Raw genomic sequence first — 12,754 nt, 5'->3', positions numbered from 1 at the left:
CTAACAAAACTCGGTTTGGCCTAACACAACATCATCGACGTCGACCGACCACCTGGCTTTTGTTTTGGTCTTGAGTTCGTCATCAGGTGTAAAAGATACTTAGTTAGATACTTTGCCCAGAGCTAGAGGTGCTATGGCGCTGGTAGATGTATATTCTATCTTTCTATGCACTCTCAAATATGGGGCTTTGTATAACTGGATTCAGTGAGAGAGAGAGAGGGAATGAATAGATTGATTTTGGGGGAATTGTTAGGAATAGAGACGAGAGAGTAATATGGGCATTGGGGCATTATGAGAGGATTGAACAAGAAGCATGGAAATGCGCTAGAGCTACCTTCGTCATCGCTTCGACCGTCGAGGGAAGTCAGTGATCTTCAGGGAATAATTTATCGATTCAAGTTTATTAGCCTTACATCTCCATCTTTTATGATAAGATGTGAGTTAGAGCAGATAGAGTACAACTTGAAGATTGACTTTGTTTTGTAGGTATCTTTTGTTTATAGAATAGATGAGATGAGATGAGTACCTAGGTATAGACATAAGGTATAGACAATAGGCATATATAAGGTATACTCGTATGTTGATTTGATGCTGTTGCAGATTGATTATGATGTAAGTACGACTTTTGTAGTTGCTGAAGTTCTAAAATGAAGCAGTATCGATCGCATAGGAGTTTTGTTTATGTTTTCCGTTTTCTGTTCATTAAAATTCAAAAGATACAAAAAGTATTTTGTTTCGTTTCTTAAGAATTCTAAACAAAAATAATAAGAAGAAGAATAGAAAAGGAATAAGAAAGGGAGAAAAAGACAAGACAATGAAAATTAGTGACTTTCAAGTCAAAAATAGAGGGGTCAGTAGACGTTTTATTTAATAATGGGTTCCACTTGTTGGACACTAATTTAAAAAAGAACCAACATTTTTCTTTTTAAAGTAGTAATGATAAATGATTTTGGTTTTTTTTCTTGGTCTTAAATTTCATGGTCTGAATGATTTCTTTTGAACATGTGGACACTATTCTTAGGGCACTTTCATTAAAAAAATTCTGCTACCAATTAAAGAATGAAACAAAAATTAAAAAGATACAATTTTGTTCGTTTGTATTAATAAATAGTGTACGTCTTTATGTTTATAGGTTATAGGTTTGTATTTTATAAATTACATTATGAACTGTGTAAGTTCAACTTGGGTGACTTTTTATATTTGAAAGTGTTTAAAAATTGGATTTTTCTCGAGCTTTTTAGTTAGTGGTTTTGGGTTTTTATAAAGTTTTTTTTTTCTATTGGCCAGTATTCAAGGTACCGACCACATTTTAAAATACCATTAGTGTCAGGGAATGGCTAAACTCATCTTGCAGCTCCGTGAATAAGCACATCATTCACATTTGTTTTCTTTAACGAAGCCCTAACCTGGACAGAGTTTCGACTTCTTAGGAATTTGATTCTCTGTCTGACTCCATACAAAGAATTGTCTTCCTGTAACCTCACACTGAAATCGACATTTCGCGCGATTTCAATGTTCACAATTCTTTGTGGCTTCGCCATTCGGGTCAGACAACACCCGATGAAATGTGTGCTGAGATTTTTGCTGAGTTTAACCATCTTACTCAGCTTATCAATGAGCCTACTCGTATATCATACCTTAAAGGTCGAGCAGAAAATACACTTGACTTGTTTCTTACTTCTAATCCTAATAAATACACAATCAGTGTATTGACGGCTCTAAGCACATCGAACCACAATCTCATATCTGCTAATTTCTCGTGTGAAACAAATCCAGTTAAAGAAAGAGCTCTAAAGAGAACCGTTTGGCAGTACGAGAAAGCCAACTGGGACGGTCTCAATAATTTCTTCACAGTTTTTAACTGGTCGCTATGCTTCCTCGGTAGCGACTTAGACTTCAGTGCAGATATGATTTTTAGTATGATTCTTCTGGGAATGGAAACCTTTATCCCGAATAGGGTTAAAATTATTAAACCCAAGGTTCAATCATGGTTGGATTTGAGCTGCAAAAAGGTTTTCAAGGAGAAAGAGGTGTTTTAAAGCTAACCCAACTGAGAAAAACGGGAAAAGGTTCAAGAAAGCCAGGAAGGCCTGCAACGCCTATATTCGTAGGACCAAATTTTTACATGACCAAACATTACGGCGAAAAATACTGCAATGTCCCAAAGGCAGCAAGAATTTTTGGTGATTCGGTCACTTATATACAAGGCATTTCGCCGAAAATTCCACCCTAAAAGATAGTTTCATGGCTCCCCCAGTTCCTAAACGTGTAAATGATTCTATGGGACCAATATTTGTTCGTACTCGAACTATGGTGAGAGTCCTCAAAGATTTCAACATTCATAAATCTGCTGGCCCAGATGGACCTGAAGAGGTGTTCTTCACGCTAAATCTAAATTTAAAATTATAAAAGAGGCTGGGATGCGACCCACACTGATAACTTCCCATACCGTCTGTCGATTTTTCTTCCTTAAAAGTTTCTCTATAAGAACTCGTATCAATTTTTAACAAATTTGCGTAATATTTTTTGTAGATTTTATTTTTTATGAAAAAACGGACTGTTGGATTTTTATATAAAAATTACTAAATATCGAAAACAATATTTTCTGTGAAATAAAATAAGTTTCAAGCCAATATTTTTAAGTTTTGAAGAGCTATTTGAGTCGAAAGTAAATTTTTAGGAAGTTTTAGTATTGTTTTTTTTAGAGTTTTATTTTTTGTAAAAAAAACTGTCAATTCGATTTTTTAAAAATTTTACCAAATGTTGAAAATATTAAACATTTTTTAAAATGTTGAAAACAATATTTCTTATAAGATAAATAAGCTTGAAGCCTAAATTTCAAGTTTCTGAAAAGATATTTGAATAGATATTCAATTTTTACGAACTTTGAGTAATGTTTTTTTTAGATTTTTATTTTTTATAAAAAAAAACTATCAATTAGATTTTTCTCAAAACTTTATCAGATGTCAAAAACATTATTCTTCGTTGCACAAAATTGTTTTAGAGATGAAATCATATTTCAGTCGTAAAATTTTGGTGGTGAAAATTTTTATTTCAGTTTTATTGATTTTACAAAAAAAAACCGTTATATTGATTTTTTTCAAAAAATATATATCTGTTTGGTACAATGTTACAGTCTTCGTAAGATATTTAGGGTCAACCAAAATTTTCACCTTTTTTCCAAACTGCTATGGTAAAAAAACCACCCAGGCAATTTTCTTGAGAGCCCTTTCTGCATCTTTCTGCCTTATTATCTGTATACCAAAATTTATTTGTAGTCGATATCTCTTCTGGTTCTTGAGCTATGGACGACGAAAAAAACGTCGCGAACGTACGGACGTACGGACGTACGAACGTACGTACACACGCACGCACAGACATCTTTCTAAAAATCTTTTATTTCGACTCTAGGGATCTTGAAACGTCGAGAAATGTCAAAATTTTCAATTTGACAAATCGGACCCATTAAAATAACTTCCTATGGGAAGTTAATAAATGCAAATGTTCTAAATATCATAAACATATGAACTAAAAATACAGACATCATATTTAAGTAAGCGCAAATATGTTAGTTCGATGGAAAATGAAGTGTTAAAATTTGCATAGAAAGGTTGGATGTACTGCTGTTGGATTCATTGGATTTGAAACAAAAACAATTTAAAAATTAATTTTTGAATCCTTAAAACGAGATTATTTATTCATTCCTTACCTCTTAAACATTATCTACATATATGCAGTGGCGACTTTAGGGTATGGCGACCCAGGTGGTCACCTGGATTGGAAATTGGAATTGGAATTGGAAGATATCTTAATATTAACATATTAAAATGCTTGAACAATATGGTCTTAGCTTGACTGACTGCAGTGGAAAGGGTAATGATAATAGTGCCAATATGAAAGATAAAACAAAGGCGTCCAGAAGAGAGTACTGGACATAAATCCATTAGCTTTGTTCGTACCATAGCTATAACTTGCTATTGTGTGATGCCGCGAAATCGTCCATAAAATCCGTCTCCCTCTTTGGAATTATACAAAAAATATTCAATTTGTTTGCAGGATCTGCTAGCAGGTGGAAAATTCTAACTGAAAACGCATACACTCAAAAATTTAAGAGACACGCGTTGGTTTCGTTAGCAGAAAATTGCAAAAACACAAGACAAGACACCACTTTGGCAGAACAAATAAAAGACTTTAGTCACCAAAAATAAGCTTAAAATAAGCTTCCTACAGTTCCCTAAAATACTAAGTAACAGTTGTTCTTACTTCGAAACATAAATGCAGTCAGGCTTTGTTCAAGCTCTTGTTAGAGCTACAGAATTAGCATCAGCAATTGAAACGCCACTACTTTTAAACCACAACCAAGACTAAGACGCATAAAACGCTCACCGGGTGAAGATGCTGTTGATGAATAGATTACAGATCCAAAAAAAAGTTTGAAGTCGAATTTATGTATCTATGAAGGAAAGATTTCAGCAAATATAAGAGTTTTCGGAAACATGGAACTTTCTGGATAATATCAAAATAAATGTAGATAATAAAAAACTAATTCAACTTTTTCCCTTACTTTAAACAAAATTGACAGTTAACTCAAAGTCCGATATACATAAATAGATTCAAATTTCTTGTGCAGTGAGGTTTTAAGTATTCAACATCAAATCGAAGATACTAAAACGAAACCACTAGAAGTATTGAATTTTATTAAGAAACACAACTTTCAGGAAATATATCCAAACATTTTTATTGTTCTTCGCATTCTTTTAACCATACCATTGACTGTGGCCAGTGGAGAAAGGATTTTCTCAAAACTAAAACTTATCAAAACTTATTTGCGGTCAAGTATGTCTCAAACAATGCTGACAAGCTTGGCTTCGCTGTCTATTGAAAATGAAAATGCAGAAAATATTTATTTCTCCAGACTAGTCCGAGAGTTCGCTGATAAAAAAGCAATAATTCGTATAAAATCTTTATGAAATAAAATAAATCAGAAATACAAAACTTAAATACGTACATTATATATAAACGTCTTAAAATGTTTTTGTCATCTTACATGCTATATGTGGAACTGGGAAGTTATGACATTTAATTAACTTCAATGTTAATTATAGCAAAATCAATTTTCCTGAACCTTCACAATTTCAATGTACTATAACTGACTTCTCTTTGGGTACGACTCTAGGTCATTCACAAATAAATAGAAAAAGTTGTTTAAGAAAAAAATTTAGTAAAGTTAAAAAACGAATAATTGTAGCTTTAGATTTTTGTTTAGTATTATCAAAGACTGCTCATCAGATTTTGATAAAATAAGTACATACTTTATTTTGTTTGCATAACAGCATTTGTTTATGAAAGTGCCTAAAATAGATATACTTTGTAAGATTTGAAATGAAGAAATCAAAAGCCATTCGTGCAGAAATAAATGAGGTACATTGTGTAGCTCTGTAACCCTTACACTTTTAAAACTCAAAATATTTTGAGTACTGCTTAATCTCTATCTCTGGGTTAGAAATGTGTATCCCAACCAGAGTCTCTACCCTTTCTTTAATATTTAAACATGAATAAGTATAATAAAAAATATTAACATTTCAAGTATCAACGGTTTCTTTTAGAAGAGTTAAAAGTGTAGGTGAATAGTTGAATTTCGATTAGAAACAAAAGAGCTGGTACGCGAACTCTTATTTTAAGGTTAGAAAATTTAACAGCTAAAGCAGTCTTTAGTTTAAATTAATAATAAATACATTAATAAATACAAAAAGGTAAATAAAGAAATGAATAAATTAACAAATAACAAGCAGATAAATAACTAGACGCAGATGTAATACAATCTATAGATAAATAAATTAATAAATTAAAAAGTAACGGATAAGCGAATAAATACATAATTAACTTAATTTTTCATATTGACTACTAAGTTGTAGAAAAATTTCAGATCCCGAAATTGACAATCCAAAATTATCCTATTGACTATCGCGGAATAGTCAAAAAGATGACTTTTTTCGTTCTGCGTAAATTGATTGTTTTTTTTGTATGGGTTTTTGTTCTTTTAATTATTTTGTATAGATTTTTATTTAAGAAAATTATTTAACTGAAATCAAATTTGTGCTCAAGAACGTTTCTTTGCTTCGCATCACATAATATACTTTGCATTTAAATTTGAAATTGCGTCTTGGATCAGTTCGGTATTTGTAACAAAATAGTTCTTGCGTTGGAAGTTCAAATGGTAGACATGTGAATTCAAGAGGACATAAGCGTCGACAGGTTTTCTCAAAACCCACCTCTGTCTATCAACTCCTACTCTTACCTCCCCGTGGTGAACATCGGTTGCCTAGTACCTCAATTGGAGATTGGGTTCCAACCCCAGTGGAAAGTTGTTTGGGGCAGCAAACGAGAGAGGGGGGAGAGGTTTTTCCACTAAGACGTCTCTCCTTATTCAGATGGCAGCAGAAGAATCCCCGAGATGGAATCAACGGTGGCGTCTGCAGTTCCAGTAAGGTTGAACTACTTAGTGAACACCTTATAGGGCTTCTTCGACTTATGCGGAGCCCAGGCAAATAAGAAGCAGTTTTATCCGGCTCCCCATCCTTGGAGTTATGCTTAGGATCTGGCCCTCCAGGGTGACTTGCTGGCCACGTAAAAACTTCATAGTTGCGAAGCACCAACAAGCTTCGGATACGGACGGATTTACTGTTGACAACCTACGCAAACGAATTAAGGACAACGAACTTCGGATATGCACGTGGAATGTTAGGCCCCTTAACAGACCACGTGCGGCCGGCCCTAGACTGCTATAAAGCAGACATCACCACTATCCAGGAAATATTATGGGATGGGCCGGGAAAAAAGAGGATACAAAACTGCGATATTTACTATGATGACTGCTACCACGAAAACCAACAGCGCTTATTTGGATGCGCCTTTGTCATTGGAGCCAGACTTCGGCAAGAAGTCTTGAACTAAAGGTGCATAAATGAGCGCCTCATGACCATACGCATCAAGGCTAAATTCGGCAACATTATAGCCTGATATGCGCGCACGCCCCGACAGAAGTGAAAGATGACAACACCAAAGATATATTCTTCGAGCTCTAAGACAAACAAAGTAAGTAAGTAAGTAATAAAGCGATATATTATTTTTAGCACTTACTTTTATTTATTGAATTTATTTAGTTTGTTACAAAAACTGTTACAAAAATGTATCTTGTATATAACTTCTTTACAAGTGATGCCAAGGCTAACGATTCACGAGCGAATGGAATTTGCTCGCCTACACCAAGATTAAACCGAGGCCGACTAGGGTATAGTGCTCTTCACTGATAAGTCCAGGTTTTATCTATGGTCACCAGATGGACGTAAAAGAGTGTGGAGAAGATCAAGTGGGATGTAAAACTCGAAAACAGGTGCCCAGCGTAAATATTTCTGGGAAGGTTACGTCATGCTGTGGGCAGGAATTTCTGTGCGCGGAATAACTGGGCTGTGCATAGTGGAATGATCAGTGAACTCCAATTATTACATCACGAACATTTTGGAAGAATATGTGGTTTCTTTTGCACCATTTATTGGTAAACATTTCTTGCTGATTCAAGATAATGAGAGAACTCACGTTGCCAGGTGCATTACTTAAAAGAAGTAGAAATCGATGTGATGGCTTGGCCTGCCACGATCCCAGACATGACTTCCATCGAACATATTTGGGATCCGCTGGAATAAAAACATAGTTTTCTCGAGAAACTAAGTGGTCAGAGATCTGGGCAGATAGAGGAGTGGGATAATTCGGACGATCCTAAAAAAACTTATTCAAGGTATGCCGTAGTAAATAAAGGCTTTTATAGACGTAAGGAGTTAAAAGAGACAATACCCACAACTCAGTGAACAAAAACTCATTTATTTTACGTTTTATTTAAAATTTCTTCCTCTTTGTTTATTTTGTACATACATTAATAAAACAGTTGATGTGCAGCAAAAGATCGCAATAAACCGAATGCTTTGCTGCTCTCGCAACGTCTACTACATGTGATCCATGCTCTTGCAACTTCTGCTTAATTCAATGTGTCTGGCAGGATGATAGAACCCTTAAAAATGTATGTCTGGTAAGGAAACATCATTTAATAGCTCCCCAAAAAATATATATTAAATATAGCCTTTATATATTATAACGTACATTGAATTACAAAATATTATAGTTTAAGAATGTCTGGCAGGTAGTTGGAACCATACTAAGTGTCTGGCAATAAGTAAAGCAAATTTTGATGTTGTTACAAATGAAATATAAGAAAATGGATGGAATTTTATGCACCTTTGCTACCTGTTACCAGCCAAAGGAATCACTACCCAGGTATCATGGGTAGGGATCGTTCTTACCTTTACTAGAGGCACACATAGACAAACACTTAGCTTTTATGATAAAAGGTATGTCTGGCCAGCAATGGCTCTTGCTCTATAACATTTAATGTTAATAAACAATACTGAATTAAAAAAAGTATTTTTTTTTAAGTCTTGAATAACAAACTTTAGTTTTAAAATTGAACGGATCTAGACTAAGTTGAAGATTTGATTTTTTTGGTCTTCATTTTGAATTCGTACTTGACACTAAAAATTAAAATGTTTTAATAATTAAGTGCATTTTTACCCTTGGACATCTTTTATAAAAACATAACTTATGTATATGTTCACATTCAGGTAACAAAATCACAATTACTATTATTATTATACTTCTCATCTGAAGGTTATTCCCCTTTTCTCACCCTTTTCAGTTATAATATTCTTATTTTCTCCGATGCACCTCAATTATTTTGATCCTAAAAAGAACCGAAAGAAAATAATTCTCATCAGGTGCGCATGTGGTCTTTTCCTTTCGCTGCACGCAGTTAGGAAAAAAAAATGATCAATAGCACCTCTCCGACACATAAGTTTACGTATGCATGCATAAATATTTATTCAAGACAAGATTACTATCGCCAATCTTTGAACCCCTTCACAGTTTTATTCCCTTTGAACTTACCTGGAATGAAAAAAAAGCATTGTAAATAGAACCCCACCTCACTTCTATTAAAAATTCAAGAAACGCAATTATTACTCACTCACTCAAATACAAAAACAAATAACTATCATCATCGACCAGAAACACTGCAGACATCGGAGCTTGGTGGTTTCCATTGCAACAAGAAAAAACCAAAGACCCTTTCCTTAAATTATATTCTGCAACCTTTTTCATGTTTGTTTTGTTATAGAAACTGCATTTTTAAAGTGAATCTGTTGTCTGTTATATGCCATGCGGTAGCAGTTTGACCTCAGGGAAAAACACACATCTACTATCTTAAGTGGATTGGTAAATTTGAAAAGCGACAAAGCGGTAGAACTTCGCGTGCCGATGAAATTCAATTATCAAAGCCAGTTATAATACAATAAACTTAAGTTGAAGTCTTAATAAAAGAACCGAAGTTCTCACTAACTTTGTTGGCCTTATGTTTGGTGTTGTTCCTCCAGTCTAGTAGAACCATCAGAAAGAAAAACATCTTACCACCACTGCCGCCGAGGGAAAACCTACCGGTAGCAGGAACAAGGTAGGTATCATGTACCTATACATCTTTTGGAAATGAATCTTTATTAGATTCCCATATAAATAACGTACACTACGAAGACGACGACGAGGAGCGGTGACTCGACGCACGGACCTCCAGAATGCGTTACATGATGTATTTTCATCATCGTCATTTCCACTTCTTCAAACAAACTGAAGTGTCATGATAATATTTGAGTGAAGAGGGTCGCAAAAGATTTACATAGGTAAGCAGTTTCAGGAGTTTATTATGTAGGTACCTTTCAATATGATGCTGCTCCAGAGACCTAGGCAATTTTGTTTTCCAAGAAATGTTTATGCAAATTCTGTTGGCTGTCGTGTAAAGAGAATCCAAAGTGATGGATGGATGGTGTCAAGTCGATGGAAAGTGGTGTGAAAAATAATTGCTGCAGGCAGTGCTGTAAGTTGTTTATGTTAGAAAAATGTTTAAGACTTTAAATTAAATCAATTTAGAATCTTGATTATTTAAAGAAAAAACTTAAACAAGTCATATGAAACTTATTTTTTACGTTTTAATACATTTTGAACCAAGTAATTTCAAAGTGAAATCATAACTATTTGTGGGTTATTAATAGAACTTTTTTATTGGCACTATATTTTAGTACTTGAGATTGAGACAGGATACATTCCACGAGTTTTAACTCTTTCAATAAACAAGGACACAAATTAATGTTTCGAAATTTTAAATATGTTGATTATTGGTTTCCGGTCAGATATAAGCCAAAACTATTGCTTACAAAGTAAAAATTTGAAAATTTGTACTGCTGATAATTAAGGCGGCTTAAATGGTTCTTTACAAGAACAGTGAGATTTGCATATAGAGAAACATTCGTAACTTGAAGTTATTAAACTGTTGCAGACAAAAATCTTTTCATCAAATGACTCCAGGTCATAACGCAAAGAAAAATGCTTGCAGTTTTGAGTTAGGTTTTATCCCGTCACTCAACTCCAGGTCAGCCTTAGCTTTGTATATGAAAATATGTTTTCATACACAAAGGCCTTAGTATCTACAAATAAGTCTGTTGCTCTAAGTTACAATGAGTTACAATCATTTTTTGTTAAAGAAACGAAAATTCAAGCGTAAAATTATTCGAATACGAACATTCACTAATGGTATAGCATACTTTTAGGAGAAGGAAAATAGTGGGTTATACGGTTCGTGTATCTGCTACAACATTTTTAAATTGCAAAGACAATCACATAGGTTCTTGTATTAACTAGAGAGAGAGCAATAATACTGGGCAATCTGTTACGTGGAAATACCATTCAAAAACAGTTTGAGGGGCCTAATGTTAGATAGTTTGTCTGTTGATTTTTAAATTATTGCTGAATTAAAATTTGATTTTTGTTGGTGTTTTTGGTATTGGAAATGTTGAAATATGAGCAGAAGTTTAAACCCAGACACTATTTAATTGTTGATACAGTAAAAGTTAGTGCATTAGTCTATATTCTTGCAATACTCTTTTTTCAAGCATCAATAATTGCTGTATTATAAATATATAAAAAATAGGTGTTAAGTTTTAAATAGACACAAATTTACAAGTGATATTTTGTGTTAGAGAGAAGAATTTTTCGAATTTGAAATTGGTTTCCTATAGGAGTTTTAAGGTTTATTTTTTATTTTCATTTGTTTATTTAAATTATTATTATTTATCTGAGTCAATGGCCAATCGATGGGGAGGGGTGTCCCCCTGGGTGTTAATTTTTGTTTGTTATTTTCGTAGAATTTAAAACAAATCGTATTGCGTTAATGGATATGACTATTTTTTATAGATGCAAACAAATTGTATTATACTTCCTTAAACTTTGTTGCTAAAAGTACTACATAGTATGAATATAAAGTTTAGCCCTATTCCAATAACGCAGCAAAAAAACATTAACTTTTGACCAACGGAGCATCCAGGGGGTCATTTAAAGTATAAAGCTTATACAGTTAAGTTTTATAAGTAAAGATCTCATCTTAAGATTTGTTAGTAATTTAACGAAAATCACCAAAAAGTGGTTTGCTATCAAAAACAACTACAATTTTTGTTTTCACACAATTAAGAATTTAGAAAAACTTTGGTAATGTCTTAAATTATTATAAAATTTATTTATATGAAAAATAGCGAATATTCAGGTTCTTAAGAAAAAAACCTTCAATAAGAAACAGATCATCAATTTAATATTAGATTGATATTAATATTAATAAAACTCTTATTATTTTTTGACTCACATAAATAGTGAACATAGTGAACAAGCAAATATTGCTTTCGTACAAAATTTGGCAAAAAATGGCATTCAAATTTTAAAGAACATTTTTCAGGTAGATACATTTTTAAATCTTAAAATATAAGGAATATTTTTAAATAGACTTTTTGGAAGACATAAGAAAGTTCTAGCGAACCAGTCGTGCATTTTATTTCTTTCAAAATTGATTTTCTGTTGAATACAATAACTTTTAAGATCTTACAAATTTAAAGAAGTCTACTTTTTGAAGTGAATTTGCTTTGGATGCTCTAGAACTGAGATTTTAACACAAATTTCAAGTACATAAATGTCCCAACAGCAAGTTTTGTTAAATTTTGGAGGGAATGCATTTATTCGTAAAGTTTGTATGCATCTACTAAAAACAGTTTCCTTTGATATTTTTTTTAAAGTTCACATTCATTCTTCAAAAAATTCTTAATAGCTACTTGGATCGCCTTCCTATTAAGTAGATACTTCTTACGCATATTTAATTTTATATATTTATTTTAATAGTTATCCCCTTTTACTCAACTAAAAAGAAAATGTATCTATTTTTGTCCACAAAAATTACAGCGTTAGACAGGTGTTTTGTAAATTGCTTCTTTTTTTTTATATAAAATTTTGTAATTTGAGTTTAAAAATAGCTTTAGTATGTGGTTATTTAGATAGAGCTTACTAATATGGAAACAATTAGCAGAAGCCCTAAACTGCTGCAAGGCAGATACTAGAGCCATCCAAGAAGTTCGATGGGATGGACCGGGCAAACGCAAACTAAAAGACTGCGATATCTACTACGGCGACTGCTACAGAGAACAAAGACAGCGTCTATTTGGGTGTGGATTTGTTGTTGAAACCAGGCTCAGTCAAAAAGTCTTAAGTTTCAACAGTGTGAGCGAGCGCATCACGACAATCCGCATCAAGGCTAAATTCGCCAACATAAGCCTAATATGCG

General features: G+C 33.3%; 1 protein-coding gene across 2 annotated transcripts in view; it reads right to left on the bottom strand.

Moving 5' to 3' along the window:
* Positions 1-12,754, bottom strand: part of LOC129940499 (uncharacterized) — a 108,983-nt gene that overhangs the window by 61,677 nt on the left and 34,552 nt on the right. The gene's annotated exons all lie outside the window — the stretch shown is intronic.

Source organism: Eupeodes corollae, chromosome 1, assembly GCF_945859685.1.
Source record: "Eupeodes corollae chromosome 1, idEupCoro1.1, whole genome shotgun sequence".
Lineage (NCBI taxonomy): Eukaryota > Metazoa > Arthropoda > Insecta > Diptera > Syrphidae > Eupeodes > Eupeodes corollae.
This window is presented reverse-complemented; position numbering and strand designations above follow the sequence as displayed.